The sequence below is a fragment of the Emydura macquarii genome, unplaced genomic scaffold (assembly GCF_026122565.2).
Source record: "Emydura macquarii macquarii isolate MOO-44397 ecotype Brisbane River unplaced genomic scaffold, CSIRO-AGI_Emac_v2 contig_1045, whole genome shotgun sequence".
Lineage (NCBI taxonomy): Eukaryota > Metazoa > Chordata > Testudines > Chelidae > Emydura > Emydura macquarii.
In genome coordinates this window covers 13,870,785-13,886,757 of record NW_027131182.1, presented here as the reverse complement: position 1 = coordinate 13,886,757, position 15,973 = coordinate 13,870,785, and the positions used below count along the sequence as shown (strand labels likewise).

The window sequence follows — 15,973 nt, the reverse complement described above, 5'->3', positions numbered from 1 at the left end:
CATCTCACTCACTAATGGTAACACCTGCTCCAGCACAGGTGCATCCCTGTCTCAGTTTTCCCTAAGGGGTTTTCAATTAAGCTTCTACATAGTGAAGAGTGCTCCTTCAGGGGTCTAATACATTTAACCCAAGGCTGAACGTGGTATGCAAGCAAGCCTTCAGCCCATCATCCTAGTGTGGGGGTGGGGAAGGGCACAAGTAAATCTTTGACCTTCTGTACTCTTGCAGTGGTGTGTAGCGTACATGTAGTTATATGCAGCAGTGAAAGCCAGGTTGTGTCACACTCTATGCAGCATGTAGCTACATGCAAAAGTAAAACACTCCAGTAAGGTGGAGGCAGTGGAGAGAAAAGGCTCCAGCAGGAGAGAGCTGCCAGAACCTTTCTTTGCTGCCTGAATAGTTGGGAAAGGCTCTGGCAGCTCCCTACTGCTGGAGCCTCTGACTGCAGTGGGGAAAGGCACCAGCAAAGAGCAGGATACTACACTGTTAAAAATAGCAATGTAGATGTAGGACGCATTGCTTGGGTGTATAAAGAGCCATGTAAGGTTTATACCATAGGATTCAGGTGTGTAGGGCACTCTACTTACCTAGGCAGTGCCTCACTGTCTACACTGCTATTTATATCCATGTTAGCTGTGTGTGCAGTGTCTGTACTCTACACACTGCCATAAGTGTAGGCCTATCTCTTAGTCTGTCTGCCCCAGCTAAATCCATTCATCTCCTCCAACCAGGCTCCTTACCGGTAAAGAAACTCAGAACTCCACTCTGGAGTTAGGCCTCACCTGGGAAAGGGTTCCTTCTGGATTCAGCACTCCAGCAGAGGTCAAACTACTATAACACTCCTCTGGAAAGGACTGCCTGCTGCAAAATTCCTCTGCAATCTGATGACTAGTAAGGTCCTTTCGCTGGAACCAGATCTCCCTGGGGGTATGGCTGTTACAGCTCTTCTCATTTGAAACCTCTTCCTTCTAAGAGTACCCTTCTCAGGTTCCCTTTTCTTGTGAGCTACTTAACAATTTCCCCTTGGAAGTCCCTTTCCTCAGGAGCCTTCTGGAACCTTTCTGACTGAGCCCTCATAATGCTTTATTAGGCCCAGGTATTCCTTAGCTAATTAACTGTCACAAAAACACCTAAACAATCAACTACTCACAGGTGGATCTAAGTTAACTCATTCTCCTTAGCAAAGCCTCCCAAGTTCCTGACCCTTCAGAGGGCCAGCTACTCTGTGAAAGGCTCCCTTACATGTATGCATTCTGATACCATCTTTAATTGTACAATCACAATTTTTTTTTCCACAGGACCACTGCCTTATTCTGTGCACAGGATAGACTAAGCTCTCAAACAGAGTTGTGTAGCGAAGGAGTCTGTTGTCTGCAGAACCATCTGATCTGATGCAGACGTTGGAAGGTATGTAGTGAATGAGACAGTATTTTAGCCCAATGGTCAGTGCATTCACCAAGGATGTGGGAGACCCAGGTTCAATTAATCCCTTTACCTGATGTGGAGAAGGAATTTGAACTTGTGTTTCCCACATTACAGGACAGTGTCCAAACCAATGGGCTCTGAGATATTCCAGGACTGATATTCTCAGTTGCTCCCGTTGAAGCCATTCCACTGTGTCTAAATAATGAAAGAATGATGGGACTAGGGACATGAACTTGAGTTTCCCAGAAACCAGGTAAGTGCCCAGGCTATAGAGTTACTCTCACTTTCTTTCTCTGGCCCAATGATTATTCAAATATTTTGTACAAAGTGGAATACCTTCAATAGTAGAGATTTAGAAAGACACCTCCCCCATCCAAAAGTTAGGGCACTCTTCTGCAATGTGGGAGACCCAAGATCATGACCCTGCTCCAAAACAAGCAGAAGGTGGAACAAAAGACAAGTCTCCCACATCCAAGGTGAGTGCCCTTAACAATTAGGCTAAAAGTTTTAAGGTGGGCACTACCACAACCTCTTCCTCCAGCTGTTTGTGAATCTAGCCCTTCTTCTTCCTTTGATTTTATGTGAGAAAATGCCTATTTGTTCAACCCAAAACAAAATATGTTGACTTTCAATTTGTCATTTTTTTATTTTTTTTTTAAACTTTTCAGATTCAGTTGGACCTCAGCCCAATTTTTTTGAACTGAGTGAACTGAAAAATCAGTTATTCTCCCAGTTCTACTTAGTAGTACCTTTACAGAACTTAAGAGTTTTCTTGGACTGCCAAAACAAACAAGGACCCTGGGTTTGTGTGGGTGTAGAAGTGATAAAGCCTTACAGGAGCATCTGACATCCTTTCTCCACATATCTGGAAGTGGGAGGAAGTGTGGCCTGAGTTGCTATAGCCCTTTAGCTGGTCCTAGGATCCCTTCGTTACATGGGAGAGATCTTCTAGCTGGCACTAAGGTGCTCAAAATATCAAAAAACTTCTAAGACTTTTCTTGTACAAGAATAGTCTCAATGTTCAGCATCTCCATGATACAGAATTGGTGGTCTTGGAAAGCTTTGACGTAATCAATAGCCAGTAAACAGGCTAGTATCATTGCATTGTCTGGTGATAAAAATGACTCCTTGGGTCGAGACTGGAGTTGTTGTAGCTCCTCCATCATTTCCTGTTTCCAGGGAACCCATGTCCAATTCCAATGTGGGCCACCTGGCTAACAAGGCCACTGGGAAGTAGGATCTTCTCTTTCTGGAAGCATGAGAGGGTTCATAGATTCAAAGATTCTAAGGCCAGAAGGGGCCATTGCGATCATCTGATCAGACCTCCTGTATAGCACAGGCCACAGAACTTCCTCAAAATAACTCCCAGAGCATATATTTTAGAACGGGGTTCCTAAACAGGGATGCACATATGCTAGGGAGGTATGCAGGCCATCTCCCAATGGTACACATCTAAGTTGCCTGATGCTCCAGTTGCCAAGGTAGCTTAAGCGGAGCATCGTCAATAGAAATTCAGACTAAGCTGCTGCCGATGCTCTGCTTAAGCTACCTTGACAACTGGAGCATCAGGCTGCTTAGTGATTCTTGGGCGGTCGCTTCTTCTTGGTGGTGGCACTACAGGTGGTGGCATTTTATGTTGGTGGTACACAACATGGTAGAATTTGGGAACCGCTGTTTTAGAACATCCTATATTGATTTTAAAAGCATCAATGTCAGAGAATCAATCACGTCCCTTGGTAAATTGTTCCAATGGTTACTTTCAAAATTAAAAAAAAATACACCTTATTTGCTATTTGAATTTGTCTAGCTTCAACTTCCAGCCATTGGATTGTGTCAAGAAGGATGTTGATGAACTGGAGAGGGTTCAGAGAGGAGCCACAAGAATGATCAAAGGATTAGAAAACATGCCTTATGGTGATTGAGCTCTTTGAGTCTATCTTCTTAGTATAACAAAGAGAAGGTTAAGGAATAACTTGATTACAGTCTGTAAGTATCTACCTGGGGAAAAAATATTTAATAATGGACTCTTCAATCTAGCTGAGAAAGGTATAACAATACTGTGGTACCTGGAATTAATCTTTAGTATGAAGACAGGGTCAGTTCTGAGTTCCACTTTCACCTTATGGAACATGGAGTACTGAAGCTCCAGGAAAGAGTTCCCAACTCAGACACCCTGCAAACAGACATAACTGCTGTCAGAAAGGCGACTTAAATGGTTAGAAAGTAATGAGACACTTTCACGAGTGGTTCAAATACATGGCCTGTACTGGTATTGAGAGCCAGGTACGATCCTATTGTTGGAGGCCAAGTGCAATTTGAGTTGCTTGACCACTGTCCCACAGGCCTAGCATAGTTTCAGTTGCTTGCTTGGCTATTCAGACCCCTGTAGCATGACATCTTCCAGTTGGCAGAAACTGCACATAATAAGCCACAGCACATAAGACAAAATACAGATACAGTATGCTTGCATCTGCACATAGATAACGGTGATGTGAACAAGTTATCCTTGAATGTCTGGGGGTATACTGTTGTATTGCCAAGGGGCATACTTTTACTTCGCCCCTCCTATCACCAGATTTGTTTTGACGACCCCAGTTATCATGAGGAGAATGGAATGTAGTTAAGCATGGAAACCCAATGTAGGTAATTACCATATATGATAATGAGAGAGAGAATTAGGTGAAGGTTGTTTATGGAAGGGTATAAGTCAACCAGATTCAGTCTCCTCTTTTGCTTTTCATACTGAGGTATGCCCCCCCTCAACACTTAGACAAAGGGGGGCACTCCATCAACACCTGTCTCCACGGGAGGTGCTGCCAGTTGGACCACAGGATCCATTGACTCCCTGGCGGGGCCCCTGAAAAAAGTCGTTCCTGTATACAGCCTTCTGAGTAACTGCTTCACTCTCCAGGCTTAGTGAGTATGATACATTGTAGTTAATTTTAGGCTTTGTATCGAACTAGTATATTTATAGAAAAATTTGCACATTAAACCTTAATGATTATTGATCTGCAAATCGGGCGTACCGTGTCTCACTGGTATCCACACTGATCATAAAGTGTCCAGAATCAACACTGTAAAAGAACTTGATGCATGTCAGGAAGATATAGAAGAGATGCTGCTCTCATAAGAAAAATGCTGGCGACCTGGTTAAAATGAAATGTATTACTATCTGCTGCATAAGGATGCTAGACAAAGCAGTAACTTGATCTTTGCTGCCACTCATAGCCTGAACTCATCTTGAAGAAATTTGAGAATCTGTGATGAGACCCGTATCCTGGCACCAATGGATAATTCAGCCAAAGCTCTGACTACACTGAGTTAGTAGATGTGTTTCCGGAAGCTAAAACTATGGATAATCACCGCTTCTCAAAAAACCTCTTTGGTTTAAGAGGCTCCATTCAAGAACTAGGCAATTAGGCTAGTTGGGATGTGTATCCTGGGACAGAGAAGATGGTAGGCACAAGGTGCCATACAGGCACAGCCAGCACATGCCTCATAGAAGGCAGAACCAGCCACAGGCAAGTTTGCAGGGGTACAGCCAGGGAAGGAAGCACTGGGACATGCTAAGCAGACCAGAGAATATAGGAAGAGGTACAATGAAGCTCTGCAGGTGCCAAGCGCCCCACCTTCTCTGGCAAGTCCTGGCATTTTGGCTGCAGTCCTCCTCCTGGCTGCTGACCCACCTGCATCTGACTGACAGGTCCAGACTGCCTCCAAGGCTGCATAAACCCGAGTACTCAATGCCAAGATCTGTGGACCTAATTACAAATAAGAATGATCAAGAAGGATTCCTTACACAAATGGTCCGCTAATTCCCATGACATGGCATACATACAAAGATAATAGCTACTGGGAAAACTGACTTCAGAGAATAATTTGAGAAAAACTTAGTGGAGAGGTTCAAATCCCTCTGCTCTACAAGCCTATGGATCCTTTTGAGCATTCAGAATAGAGTTCTACTTTGAAAAATGACAAGAACTACTCCCTCTTCACCCAAAAATCAAGTGTCAAACTCAAGACAGCAAATCATATATATACAATGGTCTCATCTGTGGCTCACATGTAAAACTTCAACATTGTGTTGGTTTTTAACTAAACTGACACAAACTAGGATTACAAGTACCCCACCTCTGGTGTTTTTACTGCTTTCAACTTTGACCCAAGAGTACCACTGGATCAAATTCTGTCTGGTAACTCTACTGATGTCAACAAAATTACAACATAGCTACATATGATTTCTTGTCAATTATTGTTATAACTTGAGCATGACAACCTGATAGTCCATTATCCACTTTTTAAAAAATTATTCCATTATTCATGAAAACCTCTTTACAACCTTTGTTGGTTCACGTGAGGTAACATTACTAAACTCTTATTTCTTTTCTGTGTTTTTCTTTTTTAATGAATACATCTTCTATTACAGTGCAGCTGTCCATAAATGTATATACATTATGCATCCTAGTTGCTGCAGTGATTCATTACAATGAAGTAGCAACTGCAGATCAAGATTGATTTAATACTTCTGTTTTGTTGCCATGATTTATGGACATCTGTATGTATACTCTTAGTAGAGGGCTCTGATCAGCAATACTCTGATTTGGAAAGTACAGAACTCCGATGACAAAATGAATGTGCATCAGTCTACACTGCTTTGGATTGTTATCAAGCAGAACCCATCATCAGCATGAAAGCAGGTCCACTACAATCATGGTCTACGCATGAAGGATCATATGAATGTTAAGCATATCTGGCATGTAAATATCTTGCAACGCTGGCTACAACAGTGCCCTACGAACACCTGTTCTCACTTTCAGGTGGCATTGCAAATAAGAAGCAGGCAGCATCATTTCCTGTAAATGTAAACAAACTTGTTTGTCTTAACGACTGGCTGAACAAGAAGTAGGACTGAGTGGATTTGTAGGGCTCTAACATTGTTTTGTTTTTGAGTGCAGTTATGTAACAAAAAAATCTACATTTGTAAGTTGCACTTTCACAATAAAGTTGTATGAGGTGAATTGAAAAATACTATTTTTTGTTTCTTTTTTACAGTGCAAATATTTAATAAATAGTGAGAACTGTACACTTTGTATTCTGTGTTGTAACTACAACGAGAGTTCCGTAGCACTTTAAAGACTAACAAATTTAATTTCAGTGGGCATAAGCTTTCCATGAGCTTCAGCTCACTTCCTCACATGCAGCTGGTAGAAATGATACAGCAAATAGGTAACATATATAGGAGGCAACATATACATATCCAAGGGCATAGATAACAATGGGGTAGGTGGATAAAAGCCAGGTACTTGAGGCCTAATGACAACCATTGAGTAGGAAGTGAGAATGGGTGATCAGAGCACATTACTTCTTGTAATGAGATAGCCATTCCAAATCCCTGTTTAAACCCAGTTTGAATGTGTCAAGTTTGCAGATAATTTCTAACTCAGCAGTTTCTCTTTGAAATCTGTTTTTGAAGTTTTCTGAAATCAATATATTTGAAAATGTAGAACATCCAAAAATAATTATAAAATTTAAATTGGTACTCTATTTTTGTTTAACAGTGCGATTAAAACTGCGATTAATCGTGACTTATTTTTAATATATAGTTAATCTGTTTTGCATTAATCGCTTGAGTTAACTATGATTAAATGACAGCCCTACGTTGCTTTTATCAACACTGAATTTCATCTGCCATGTTTGTGAAATCCCTTGGTAACTCAATGCAACCTGCTTTGGACTTAACTATCTTCAGTAATTTTGTATTGACTGCAAAATTTGCCACCTCACTGTTTACTCCTTTTTCCAGATAATTTATGATTGAGATTTCTTATGCACAATCTCCAGCAAAACTGAGAAACTGTTACCTACTTTTCCATAACAGTTGCTCATTGAAACAATGTCTATTGTACTACAGATGAGTGAGTCCAGCGCACAGTTATCAGATATTTTTTTCCCTCAGTGGTACTTGTTAAGGCAGCTCGAGCACCTGCTGTTGCCACATACCACTGCATGAAAGTATAAATGGAGAAGCCACCCTTGACTTCCCTCAGTTCCTTCTTACCGGATAGACTCCAACAGAGAGGGAAAAGAGGGTGAGTCATTGAATGGACATGTGCAACACATCTTGAAGAACAATAGTTACAGAAAGGCAGGTAACGGTTTCTTCTTGTTCAAGTGATTACACACGTCTATTCTACTGTAGCGCGACTCACTAGCAGATCTATCTGCAGGTGGGCTTGCAGTCAATTTGAACAGTGATTGCAGAACACCACTTCTGAATCCGGCTTCATACCTGGACTGATGGGCTACAGTGTAATAAGAAGCAAAGTGTACATTGGTGACCACGATACTGCTTTGTATATGTGCAGAATTTGTTACAGGAAAGCCATGGAAGCTGCGTGTGCCCTAACTGGCTGGGCTACCACTCTAGCTGGAGGAGTGACAATAGCAAGCTGGTAGCAGAAACGAATACATTAAGAAATCTAGGAGGAAATCCTGAGAGAGGATACTGGGTTGCCTTTCATTTTGTCCATCACCATGCTGAACAATTGTGATGGCAACCTAAATGATTTAGTCTCGTCCACGTAAAAAGCTAAAACTCTTCTTATGTCGGATAAGTGGTGCTTACCTTCATCTCTATGAAAATGAGGTTTCAAGAAGAAAATTAGCAAACCGATTACCTGATTACTGTGAAAATTGGAGACCACTTTTGTTAGGAGCTTCAGGTGAGGGTGGAGGTAAAACTTGTCCTTACCGAAAAGCCAAGATAGAGCTGTCACAGTTCTTCTGGCAGCTAAGTGCTAGACCTGGATGTTTTAGGCACAGGAGACAGTGATGGATACATGATGGATAGGAACCCACTCCAGAAGTACACCTTTCTGGCAGTACCAGATGGAAAAATGCTTCCATTTAGTTAGGTAAGTACTTCTAGTTTAAGGCTTTCTACTATTTAGAAGTATTTCTTGCACATCCTTCGAGAAAACCCTTACTAAGGGTGTTAGCCATGAAGCATCTATGCTGTAAAGTATAGGTACTGCAGGCTGGAGTGCAAGAGGCAGCCATGGTCCTGAGAACCTACACCTGGATCCAACGGAGGTCTGACTGCCAAGGCTAGACAAGTTGAGAACAATTGCTGCGGAGGCCACATGGTTTTACCTGTTCTTGGACAAGACTCTGGGCAGCAATGGGATGGGAGGGAAGGCATAGAGTAGGGTGTTCTTCCAGGGCAGCAGGAAGGCATCTATCAATGACCCCCAATATCCACCCGGGAATAGAATTGATTGTACTTTCTTTTGGTCCTTACTGCAAATCTGGCCATGTCTGGACCACTTGTGATGATTGGTGAAGGACCTGCTCAACTGATCTGCCACTGTATTCTGAACCCCTGGAAGGTAAGCATCTCTGAGGTGAGCGAAGTTCTCTATACAGAACTCCCACAACAAAAATCACCTCCTGGCACAAAACTGAGTAGAACACGCTCCTCCTCGTCTTTTACATAAAACAGTTGCTGTGTTGTCTGTTAACACTAGCAGATATTTTTCCCTTCGTATGTGGAAGGAAGGCTGAACACGTAAGTTAGAGAATTGTGAACTATCTGACATTTCTATTAGCCTTGAGACCTTGGGAAGACCAAAGACCTGGAGTATCCAATGATCCTGTGTGTGCTCCCCAAGCAGGGAGGATGCATCTCTGACTAAAGTGAGTGTTGATTGCAGGGGAGTGAAGGGAACCCCCATACAAACTTTAAGGGATCTGTCTACCAGTCCAACGAGGACAAGACTAGTATTGGTACTCAAGCCAACATGTCTAGGCAATGTTGGCTCAGGAAATACACCGAAACTAACCATCCTTGTAGCCTTCGGAGCTGTAGTCTGGCATGCACTGTAAATTGGTAGTGGATCCCCTTTATCACGAACCTGAAAACTTCCAATGGTTCTAGTGGATCACCACACTGAACTAAATCATCTTTCAAGTCAAGGATAGCAAAATAGTGCCCTTGCTCCAGAGAAGGAAAGATGAAAGCTAATGTAACCACATGGAATTTTATTTTCTTCAGGAATTTGTTTAACTCTCAGACTTAAGATAGGCCTAACACCGCCTTTTGCTTTTGGAGTAAGGAAATAGTGGTAGTAAAAACCTCTCCCACTGAGGAACAGTGGAACTTCCTCCATCGTGCCCACTTGAAGCAGAGTTGGACCTCCCACTGAAGGACGGTCTCATAAGAGAGGTCCCTAAGGAGTGATGGGAAAGGGTGGTGGGAAGGGGGAAAAGAAAAACTGTAGAGTATAACCCAAATCCACCGTGATTAAGACCCACTGATCTGAAGTAATCTGTGACCAAGCATGTAGGATTTATGATAAATGATTGGCAAATAGGGGGATAAGGAGCAGACATTAACCTGAGGACTGGTAGACTCACCTCGACCAACACATCAAAATGTTTTTTTGGACTAAGCCACTGGATGGGAGGAACTTGTAGCTGCAAACATGGGGAAGAAGGGGTATGTCATATTCCCTGTGATTTCTGCCCCTTTTTTTCCTCAACAGATCTTGGGACCAAGGCATGAAACCTGGATATCTGTGGGTCTACTGCAGCTGGAACTGTTTCCTTTTCATCGCTGGTGTATAGCTTCCAAGCGACTTCAGTATCACCCTAGAATCTTTTAGGCTATGGAGCCTGTCATTTGTCTTGCCCAAAAACAAAGGACTTTCAAATGGGAGGTCATGGATGGTCTGCTGTATCTTGGAGGGAAGCCAGACAACTGCAGCAATGCTCACATGCTCATAGTTATGGCAGACACCATGGCTCTACTGCTGAGTCAGCCACATCCAAGCTGGCCTGAAAAACTGTTCTGGCCACTAGCTTCCCCTCCTCCACCATTGCAGTGAATTCCTGTCTGCAGTTCTCCAGTACCAAACCTTAAACTTCAATATGCTATCCAACAAAGTTAAGTCATAGTGATCGAGTACTATCTGTTGATTTGCAATCCTAAACTAGTGTCCTATAGAATAAAGTTTCTGACTAAAAAAGTCCAGCTTCTTTGAGTCCCTGCCTCTCCCACTCATTAGCTACAGCAACTACTAAGATGTCCAGAGCAGGTGGTGTGTATAGGTGTTCCAATCCTTTGGGGGGGATGTAGTATCTCCTCTCTGTGAGGAGAAGGTCTGCCACAGTGCCTTAATTGGCTCCATAACAGCCTCATTAATCAGGAGAGCCAACTTAGTGGGTCCTGCTGAAGTCAAAACATTCATCAGCTTGCGGGTTCTCTCATGGATCTCCTCCGCTTGGCTATCCAGGACTGAGGCTACTTCTTTTAGTAAATCCTGGTGAGCTCTATAATCACCTGGTAGGGAAGAGTCACTTGCTGAATCTACAGCTTCATTTGGTGATGAAGAACAGGAAGCACAGAGACCATGAAGCAGAGTTTGTTGTATCCCTTCTTATGAAGGAACCACTGGAATGGCTTTTACCTGCTTGGCAGTGGTACTAGTGACAAAGTGTCTCCAGTGCTGATTCTCCCATTGTGCACTCAAGGAGATAGACTAAGGTGGATTAGGGGAAGACCTAGCAGCTGCAGAAAAATGATGAGGAGAACAGAAGTCATTCACATGGTCTTGGGACCCATCTCGGATCTAGCCCTGTCCCTTATCTTAAGGCCATTGTTGAGGCTGCTGCGGGAAGCATGGGGCATAAGTCCCTGATGAATCACATGTCCTATCTAGGTTAGGACACAAAGGACCCAACCTCCGATTCTGAACAGAACGAAGAGTCTGAAACTTCCAATAATGGTGGAACAAAAGCTGTCAGTACCAGACAGATAGCTAGAGCTCTCAGATGCAGGTACCAGAGAAATCATAGCTGTCTTGCCCCTCAATGATATTGTCTTTCAAGGCAAGGAAAGTATAGGTGGGTGGCACTGGTACTGGAAGCTTTGAAGGAGCCAGAGTACAGTCCCTAGGCATTGGTACCGACTGAAAACCTTCCTGCATTCCTGGGGAAACCAGCACCAAAAGCCTAAGTAGCTCTCTAGCAGTTGTGTACACCAGTGTTTCTCAACCTTTTAAGTAGCAAGTACCCCCTAACTTCTGAAGATTTTAATAAGTACCCCAACACTCAATATTCCACGGGATTTTATATTTACAAACTAATGTGAGCCATACGTTGGAAGATGGGCTGAGTATATAAAGTCATGATATGATAGATGTCAGATCTAGTGTGGGTAGGGTTACCACTTTTACACCAGGGGTGCACAACTCAAGTATGTACCTAGGCTAGACGTTATGTTGGCCAAAGCTAGGAGGCTTTGAGCGGCATGCCAATGCTGGGAAACAAAGCGCCGTCCCAAATTTTTTGCCACAGATTTGAGAGGCGGAAGGGGTGAGAGAGACAGGGAAGGAGGGCAAGAGAGAGAGACAGAACAAGAGGGTAACTGGTAAAATCTGGGGCTATCATAGTTGTCAATTTCACTGCTCAGCTAGAACAGTGAAATTGACAAGTTTTCTTGGCATTGGGCTTTGAGCCAAGGAGCCACCTGGGCAAGTTGCAGGCAGCTGCCAGCCCAGGAGGTGGGCGACTGCCACCCAATCTGAGCTGGGGCAGTGGAGGCTTCCGCACCAGGTGGGACCCAGGGATGTGAGCAGGGGGCTGCTGCCCGTCTTCAAGCTGGGGTGCTGGAGGCTGTCCCTCAGCTCAGAGCCAGATGCGGGTGGCTTCCATAAGAACATACTTAAAAGGAATGAGCATCCAGGCTCTTGAGCAAGGCTTAAAATCTTTTGAGATGTGACACGTGTCACTCAGATGGGATTCCCCAGGCACTTGAGGCAGCTGGGAGGCAGGTCGCTCATCAGCACTGGTTTGGTGCATGATTAGCACCATGAAAATCAAGGCATGGTCCTGATATCATTCCCAATACTGAAAGCTGAACTGGTCAGTCAAAGAACCTAAAAACAAACATAACTAACTACCACTACCTTAACTATACCTATCTCAAACTCTAACCATGAGACCACACTAAGAAAAACTGGGAATATATTATAAGGAATGAGGGAAGAACTTGGAGCAATTACAACCTTGCTACTGCAACATCTGTCACAGGTGGTAAGAAGGAACTGAGTTGGATCAAAGGCAGTTCTGCCCTTCATACATGCACACAGTGGAACACAATAGGGGTGCTCAAGCCACCTCATAGAGTATCCCAACTGAGGGAAAATCCCACACAACCATGCACTGAGTGCACACTCACCTATAATGAAATCAACATGTCAAATCACTCGAAGCAGAATAAGGTTTTGGGGGAAAAAATGAAAGCCAGGGAATCTAGTTTTACATATTAGTGTGATTCTTTGCTCTATCAATTCATGCCACACCTCACTAATCAGTGTTCTACTTTCTTCTCTGCAACATGAAAGCACATTTTTGCCACAATTACTCATGTTAAATAGTATTTTAGTATAAGTAGCCCCACTGAGATCAGTGGAAGTACTCACCAGGATTAATAGTGGCAGAATCTGGCCCTTAATGTCAGTGTGGCTTATGCTAGTAGTACTTCTTTCCTATGGCCCAGAAAGTTGCCTGTTCAATTCCCAGCCCAGAATTTTCACTCTCACCCAATGCTCACACACTACATTGTTTTAGAGGCCACCCTTCAGAAATGTTACACAGCAGTTTTGAATGGATATTAAAAGAATCTCAGGCTGCAATTTTTAGAAACCATGACTCCGCAGAATCCAACAGAAACAGAAGGCCAGCAGCAATTTTGTTGTGATTATATGTATCCACTTTATTAGAAAGTGGCTTAATTATGCACACACTGTAAGTAACACAACTCTCTGAGCCAAAGTACAATTTTGAGGATCCGGTTGAAAGACTGACAGTGACATAATGGAACAGGCTCATCTCAAACAAGGCACCTTCAACTCTCCAGTTAAAAAACTGTGATGTCAAGGAGAAAAGCCAAAAAACAAACAGAAGGGTAATTTCCTTAGAAGAAATTAATTTGATACAGAGAACGGTAGGGACATGTTACATGCTAAAGTTAAAAAGAATATGTAACTCAACAGACTCTGTGGTGGGATTTGTTTTTTGTCAAATGTTTCCATTTTAATATAGAGTGACAGCTCAGCCAGGGGAATCAAGAGTTTCAAGATGGGTTATGCTAGTCACTGGGGAATCTTTTGAGAAAAGAGGAAGAGCTATATAATTACATAAAGATGTTATCCTCTTAACCAAAATAAATATCATGGAATGATCATGATGGTCCCTTCTGACCTTATAGTCTATGAGGGATTATTTAAACTGGGAGCTGGGGGAAAGACAATAGGTTCTAAACAGCACTTAGGTCACATTAGAGGCTGTTACAAACAGCAGAAATACAAGCAAAATTATGTATCCAGCAATAAAGTTAATTGTGGTTGCACCAGGGAAAGACTGAGAGTTACATGGAGATATAATTCATTATATTAACAAACAGTTTGATCAAATTCATATTTAAAATATAGTTACACGGTTACTAATGAAAGAATCATAAATGTAAAGACAGGTGATAAAGAAGAGCACCTAGATATAAATTGCCATTTTTGTAATGTGAGAGTAATCAGTGAGATTTTGCAATTCTTGGCTATAAAATATATAAGAAAGATATGTTGAATTACAGAATGAGGAAGTAATTACACAGCAAGATGATTATTAGAGATCTAAACAGCTGTTATTTAATTGTTATCATTTGTACAATATGAATAAAGAAGATACATTAGAATTACGTATGACTAAAAATTCTAAATTTATGAACATCAAATATAATAGGCCTAAATACATTTGGCCTCTAAATGAGAACAGTGATAGTGAATATTGAACACAGAAATAAAAGAAAGGTAAAAAAAATCTTCATTAATAGGAGACATCGGCTGTACTATGAAAAGTTGAAACAGACTGGCAAGAGCTATGACATAGGTTGGCGAAACCATTTCTCAGTACCGCAAATGATTGTTTCTTCACACAACTTATTCTTGAATACACAAGACCATCTCAACATACAGGAATACCCAGAAATATGATTAAATACTAACCATGACAATAATTAAGTGTGAACATCCTCGCTGCAGCAAGGAGGTGTGTTGGGCAAGAAAAGGTTAAGGGGGTCATGACATGGTACCTTGCAAGAAAGGGTATTTTTAAAAAGTGAAATTTACAAAAGAAAAAGGAAAGGATGCTTGTTAAAACCCATGGAATCAGGTTACAGCATAAATAGCCCATACACCAGAATAAAGAAAAAAGCCCTCTCATATGTTTAAAAGCAGAAATGCAATATCTGTGATGCGAAAAGAACAGAACAAGTTTTGGCAGCTAAGTCACATGGCAGCAATTAAGAAAACTGAAGAACAAACAGCCAAAAACATATAGATAAGTAGAAAGCCTAAGGTAGAGAGAATAAAAAGGATTAAGGAGACTCCAAAGAAGAAAAAGCATTTCTTGGTGTCAATCTATGTTATAGAGGAGTAAGCAGGAATCCCAGGATTCACCCTTACAGGTAATAAAGGTACAAATAATGGAGAGTTAAAGTAAATTTCTACTGTTGTTTTAAATGTAAAAATTGCAATAAATCACAAGGACTGGATAGTATTTATCTGGTAGTTGTGAAGAAGCTGAAAACAAAATTACTAACTGAAATATGCAAATCATCAAAAACAGCCACTCTCCTAAGGGATCATGTGGTGGCAAGTTTTGTACATATCTTTCTACAAAGGTTCTGTGACCCTGGGAATTATGCACCAGCAAGTCTTACTTCTGTCCCAAGAAAAGTAGACTAGAAAATCACTAAAGTATAAAATTATTAAACACCTGAGTGTAATATGCAGGGACAAAATAGCAAAGCTTTCTCAAAGGTTGCAGATAAATTGTGCCTCTCCAGTCTGTTAGAATTCTTTAAAAGTGTAAAAACCAAATCATTCATAAAAGAGAACATGCCCATGAATACACTATTTACAATTTCAAAAGGGTTTCCCTAAAGTTTCTTACAAAAATTTATTATGGCAACTTGATGACCACATGGTGAGAAGTAAAGTATAGTCCAAATTAAAAGCTGATTAAGGCACAAAAACAATGAAGAGAAGTAAATGGTCAATATTCAGCACGGAAATTCACTAGGAGTATCTCAGGAGTACTGAGTAAGGAATTATCAAAATATGCTATGTACATACACCCTTCATCAAGGTCATTGTTTAATATTGCCTAAAATTGACTAGTATTACTTTACTTATGGTGAGGAATTGAGAGGAAACAAAAAGGACTTATTAAAACTAGCTAATTGGACAGCATAGTGGCAGATGAAGTTCAATATATAGGACAAAAATGCATAATTGAGGTATAATTTATAAGCTATTTGTACAAACAGATAAGCGGAGGCTAATGTAAAGGTGTCATGGTTCACACTTCTCTGTCAAAAAGGCAAAGAGCTCTGCTTCCTCTCCTTGGCTGGTGCTGCTAAGAAGTAAAAAGCAATACCCATCCTGTTTCAATGTAATATAACCATTACAGATAAACCACAAAATAGTT

The 15,973-nt window shown here is 41.6% G+C and overlaps 1 protein-coding gene across 6 annotated transcripts in view; it reads right to left on the bottom strand.

Annotated features, from left to right (window-relative positions):
* The window catches only part of NIPBL (NIPBL cohesin loading factor), a 281,327-nt gene that overhangs the window by 210,780 nt on the left and 54,574 nt on the right, over positions 1 to 15,973 (bottom strand). The window contains exon 2 of one of the 6 annotated variants that reach the window (XM_067545538.1): positions 3,493 to 3,599. The exons of the other annotated variants lie outside the window; for them this stretch is intronic. The gene's annotated coding sequence lies outside the window, so the exon portion shown is untranslated. The remainder of the gene's footprint in view (positions 1 to 3,492; positions 3,600 to 15,973) is intronic. 6 annotated transcript variants of the gene reach the window in all.